This window comes from Vitis riparia, chromosome 4 (assembly GCF_004353265.1).
Source record: "Vitis riparia cultivar Riparia Gloire de Montpellier isolate 1030 chromosome 4, EGFV_Vit.rip_1.0, whole genome shotgun sequence".
NCBI lineage: Eukaryota > Viridiplantae > Streptophyta > Magnoliopsida > Vitales > Vitaceae > Vitis > Vitis riparia.
Window position 1 is genome coordinate 3514758 of NC_048434.1, and position 6327 is coordinate 3521084.

Genomic DNA, 6327 nt, shown 5'->3' on the forward strand with positions numbered 1-6327 from the left:
GTTAGCCAATATATTTTTATTTTTATTTTAATTTCAATCATATGAAATATTGGAAATAACCTTCACTGTTTCATTTATCTACGGAGAAAGAATTGAATAAGATTAATGTTGTGCCCAAAAGGCAAAACCACATGTATAATTTGGGCCACAAGCGCACTGCCCACCCACTTTTCTTCGTTCTTTCTAATTAACGAATGGGCATCAATGAGGAAAAATAAAAAAATAAATAAATTATAGAATATTCTCCTCACCCACTTACAGTCTTACACATGGACAAAAAGTATCGGGATTTATTTCGCCGATGCTGAGGTGGATTTTTTTAACAGACCACGGGAGCAAATTGCTCCTGACAAAAAAGATGCACCAAAATGTATATAAAAGAATATGAAAGATTATTCTTCTTGCAAACAGATCTGCACCCAGGTACAAAAATGATGCTGCAGTTGCCACAAACTACAAATGAAGCTATGTTCTTGCCTCGTTAAGTTGCTGACTCCATACCCTTTTCCTCTAAGAAGCTACCCGAAATTTTGAACCGGCTTTCAGTGAAGGAAAAATTTGCAGAAGCTGAGCTGATGAAGAAGGAGATAGAAGAGTGTGAGGAGGCTGCCATGGACGGAGAATCTAGGTTCTGTGCAACATCATTAGAGTCCCTAATCGATTTCAGCACTTCAAAGCTCGGAAGAAATGTGAATGTGCTGACGAATGAGGTCAAAACGGGAAGCCAAGAGTATGAATTTGGAGTGCGAATGAAGAAGGTTGCAGACAAATCAGTGGTGTGCCATAAGATGAACTACCCATATGCTGTTTTCTACTACCACACCTTCACTAAGACACGGACTTACATGATTCCATTGGTGGGTGTTGATGGAAGCAAAGCTAAAGCCATGGCAGCTTGTCACAGTGATACATCAGCTTGGCACCCACAACATGTGGCCTTCCAAGTGCTCAAAATTAAGCCAGGAACGGTCCCTGTCTGTCATTTCCTTCACAACAATGCCATGGTCTGCATTCCAAAGTAAGGATCAGCTGAAAGCCTCAAGCCCAGTTGCATCTTAAAGCTGTTTGTAGTATGAATGGTTAGAATAAATGCAGGTTCGAGGATTAATGTGTGTAGCGTGCAATTGATGCTATGTATTCATCAATGTTTCTAGGTTGATTAATTAAGGAGTATTCCGGTATATATATATATATATATATATATATATATATATATATATATATATGTATATGTTGTGTGCAATAGTCTTCCGCAAAGCAATTAGCCAATATTTTTTTATATTAATTCCAATCATATGAAATATCGGAAATAACCTTCATTGTTTCATATATGGCCGGAGAAAGAATTGAATAAGATTAATGTTGTTGTGCAAACAATACATGTGTAATATGGGCTACAAATTTAAAAATACACAAATTTGTAATTAATTTTAATAATATATGATAAACCCATATTCTTTCGTTAATATTTTTTTATAATCAAACATAACTTAAATGATTATTACTACACCGACACAAGTGAGTGGAAAAATCTTGCAAACAAAACTAAATACAGAGAACAGTTTGGAGATAAGGTTGCCAATTGCCAACTTGCCATCAAAGCCATTGCATCTTCTTTTATTACAACAAAAATAAAAGAACGTGACATGTTTGTAGGATGAGTCATTATCAAGGGTTTTGTCTTGACAAGAAAACAAAAGAGACTAAAAAACAAAACAAAATAGTTGATGATCATCTTTGTATTGCTGCTATGCCACTATTTCAGTACCGAAAAGTACCACCCAAATAAAAATGATAACATGATAATGTCGTCTCTGAATCAAGCATTCATCATCAGGCTTGATCACTCAAATTATCTTCTATTGTGTACTCAGATGCTGAATATTATAATCGTTAATGGACTCAAGGAGATGATCGATGGCTCACAACCTTCTCCTCCAATTTTTTTTTTGAGAATTCTGAAAGTACAAACCCAAAATTTCAAATCTGGCAACGACATAGTCGTTTTGTCATGTGTTGGATTTATTCATCTCTCATTGAGAATGTAATGTTGCAAATCATCGATCTCACTTCCGCTTCTGAAATCTGGAGTGCTCTTGAAAAATTCTTCTTTTGCTGCATTAATTGTATTTAATATCTTATTTATTTTTTTATTTTTTAAATTTATTGTATTTAAATTTATTTTTTATTTTTTTTCATATTTTTTTCTTATTTAATTTTTTATTTGTATTTTGTCTCATTTTTTAAATCAATTTATTTTTTTTTATTTTTAATTAATTAATTAATTAATTAATTATTCTTGAAAATAAGTGATGGTGCCCTTCATGTTACCCATTATTGTGATTACAAGTTCTCTTGTGTCCTCAACCAATATTTTTTTAATCAAAATATTTGTAAAAATATTAGTAATGAATTACTTAAAAAAATTAAATATAATAATAATTATTTAACTATATTTATATATATATATATTTTATATATTTTTATATTTTTTCTTTTTTTTATTTACTTTTCCTCTGTATTTGAAATAGTGTGTAAAAAAATAAAGTATTCAACTTCAATTTTTTTTTACTATATTAAGTTTAAAAATTTTAAAATCAATTTAAAATATTTAAAAAATATAATGTATACTTTTTGTATAAAAAGTTTTAATTTTTATGCAAAATTTGATTAATTTAAAAAAAAACAAAAATAGGAAATATATTCTAGGACACTTATTTTGTTAATTTTTAAATAAAAATATAAGCATGAAATTATCGTCTACAGATTTTGTTAATTTTAATTTTTTTTTTCAAAGTAAATAGACTAGAAATGATTCATTGAACCCTACAATTGGTGCCCATCATTCCATCAATGCCAGAGTGGCCTTGAAATAAAGTCTTGTTGCCGCCGGACACAAACAATTGTGACACGTAATTTAATTTGTTAGGTTTTTGTCAATTTTCATGATCACTTTTGCTAGTTTTCATTTTGTCTTATTTTCTTAATTAAATTAAATTCTGAATAATAATTAAAATATTTTAAGAATTATTTATTAAATTTTATGTATATTTGATGATTAAGATAGAAATTTAACACAGGGAAAAATAAGCATTAAAGAATTATTTGAAAAATATTTTTTTCAATTTTTTTATTGAATAAAATGTTATCAAAACCACTGCAAAAAATGCTTTTCATTTTTATCAAATATTAATTAATTTTTTAATATGATAATATTATATGAAAATGTCATACTCTAATATTCTAATCAAGATTTTATCTTTTTTGGTCAAGCTTCACTTCTTTTCCAATACTCCAATACTCTTGAGCTAATCAGACGATTAGGGGAGAGGACGACCCTCTACATCCTTTGTGTAACATACATTATTTTTATAAATATTTGAAGATAATATTTAATAAATTATATACATATAAAAATATATTATTTTCATTCTTAAACGAAAACATAAATTGACTGCTTTGTTGTTTTTATTCGTGAAAGTAAGAACAGTCAAGCAGTGGTTGTTGAGGGGTCACATGATTGGCGATAAAATTGTTTATATCCACTTGTTAGGAAGAAAACATTCCTTCTCGTTGCCAAAATAGTCCCGCTAACCTCTATAAATAGCAAGAAGCTCGCTTCAGTTCTTTCCATCCAAGCATACCTTCTCATAGCTTATCTTTCTGTTTAAGTTTCTCAGCTGTAATGGAGTTTCGTTCCCTTCACTTTCTGGCTTTTCTTTCTGTGAGTCCAGATTAATTCTTCATTTTTTCACAAAAATGTTTTGGGAACAAGTCATAATTTTTCTGTTTAAAAAACAAAAACCTGTTCTTGAGAAGAGATCTTTAGGACACTCATGTGCTAGTTTAATTATCTTCTTGTAATGGAACTTGGTGGCATGCATGCAGGTGATGGTGGTAGTAATCCATGCTTCTCTACCTGATGAGGATTACTGGAAGTTGGCTTTGCCTCACACTCCCATGCCTAAAGCTATACGAGATCTGTTGCAGTCCAGTTAGTTTCATTAAATCTCTACCCTACTTTCTGCAACATCTTTTACTGATTCTTATGGTCTCCTATCATGGAATTAAACTGCAGGGAAACTGTCATATATATCATCAAGATTGTTCTTCATAACCATTAATTTGCTTTATTTCTTGAAAAATATTTGTCTAGATTAACATTTCTAACTTTTCTTTGTAATTGCTGAACTTGCAAATTCAACAGAAGGTCTAAGTTCTGTCGATGCTTCTACTGCCTCTTGTACTGTTCACATCCATTTCGATAAATTCTCTCAACCCGCCGGAGAAGAGGCTCAAGTAGATGACTCAAAAATAGGTAACTTCTTCTTGGAAACAGACCTGCATCCAGGTAAAAAAATGAAGCTGAACTTGGCCACAACTACAAATGGAGCTGTTTTCTTGCCTCATCAAGTTGCTGAATCCATGCCCTTTTCATCCAACAAGCTACCCGAAATCTTGAACCGGTTTTCCCTGAAAGAAAAATCCGCAGAAGCCGAGATAATAAAGAAGGAGCTAGAGGAATGTGAGGAGCCTGCCTGGAAGGAGAAGCCAGGTACTGTGCAACATCATTAGAGTCCCTAATCTATTTCAGCACTTCAAAGCTTGGAAGGAATGTGAATGTGCTGACGAATGAGGTCAAAACGGGGAGCCAGAAGTATGAGTTTGGAGTGGGAATGAAGAAGGTTGCAGACAAATCAGTAGTGTGCCATAAGATGAACTACCCATATGCTGTTTTCTACTGCCATACATTCACTAAGACACAGACTTACATGATTCCGTTGGTGGGTGCTGATGGAAGCAAAGCTAAAGCCATGGCAGCTTGTCATAGTGATACATCAGCTTGGCACCCAAAACATGTGGCCTTCAAAGTGCTCAATGTTAAGCCAGGAACAGTCCCTGTCTGCCATTTCGTTCACAACAATGCCATGGTCTGGATTCCAAAATAGTCTGATCATGAAATCAACGGAAATATTTAATCCTCAAGCCCAGTTGCATTGTTCCATGTAATAGTCGTTTCTAGTATCAATGGTGTGGTTTGAATAAATGCAGGTTAATTTGAGAAGAATGTAGTGTGGAATGCTATTCATCAATCTTTCCCGGTTGATTTAAGGAATATTGTATACATTGTTGTGTGGAATAATATTCAATAATTAATGAATGTGTATGAATTATCCTAGTGTATATATATTGTAGACTTATTTATATTTTAAAAAATTAATTTTAAAATTTGAATTAGTAATTTTTATTAAACCTTATTTTTAAAATAATTTCAACCGTTTTAACCAAATATTCCATTTTAAAAATTATTATTACTATTTTTTTCTTCATAAATCCCTATTTTACTTCAACAAAGATCTTATCGGGATTTTTTTAACTTCTACACCTAGTTTAAAAAAAAATTCTTAAAAAATGGTAGTTTGAAAAAAAAAATTCTTAAAATATAATAGTTAGAAAATTATTGATAAATCTATAACACTTTTTATCACTTTGAAAGGTGTTTCTTGAAAGGACATCTTCCATATTATTCATATCAACATGTTAAAAAAAATTTGAATTTACACTAAAGATGTCTTTTGAAAAGACACTTTCCATAATTTCATAAAATTGAATTTATATTAAAAGTGTCTCTTCAAAAGACACATTTTTATAATTTTTTTTATTAGTCATACATGTTAAAAAAAAAAAAAAATTATTATACTAAAAAAATATCATTTCTACAATGTCATAAAATCTAATTAATACTAGAGGTGTCTTTTAAAGAGACACCTTTCACAATTTTCATATTAGTCACATAGTGAAAAAAATTTCATAGAATTGCATTTATACTAAAAGTATATCTTCAAAAGACACTTTTCCATAATTCTATAAAATTGAATTTATTATGCTAAAACTGTCTTTTCAAAATATACCGTTTTATAATTTTTTTATTAGTCATACATGTTAAAAAAAAATTATGCTAAAAAAATATTCTTTCCACAATGTCATAAAATCAAATTTATAACAAAGGTGTCTTTTGATGAGACATCTTCCACAATTTTCATATTAGTCATACAATGAAAAAAATTTTGAATTTACATTGAAGACATCTCTATAATTTTACAAAATTGAATTTATACTAAATGTATCTTTTGAAGAAGCACCTTCTACAATTTTTATATTTGTCACCTGTCGAAAAAAACTAAATTTATACTAAAAATATCTCTTGAAGGGAAATTATTTAATATAAATTTAATTTTATAAAATTATAAAAAGTGTCTCTTAAAGAGACATTTTTAGTATAAATTCATTTTTTTTTTACTATGTAACTTATATGAAAATTATGAA

General features: G+C 30.0%; 2 pseudogenes; both read left to right on the forward strand.

The window, feature by feature from the left end:
* Window positions 1–368: 368 nt before the first annotated feature.
* On the forward strand, window positions 369–1042 carry LOC117912707 (annotated as a pseudogene).
* A 2612-nt stretch (window positions 1043–3654) lies between these two features.
* LOC117912382 lies at window positions 3655–5161 on the forward strand (annotated as a pseudogene).
* Window positions 5162–6327: the final 1166 nt, after the last annotated feature.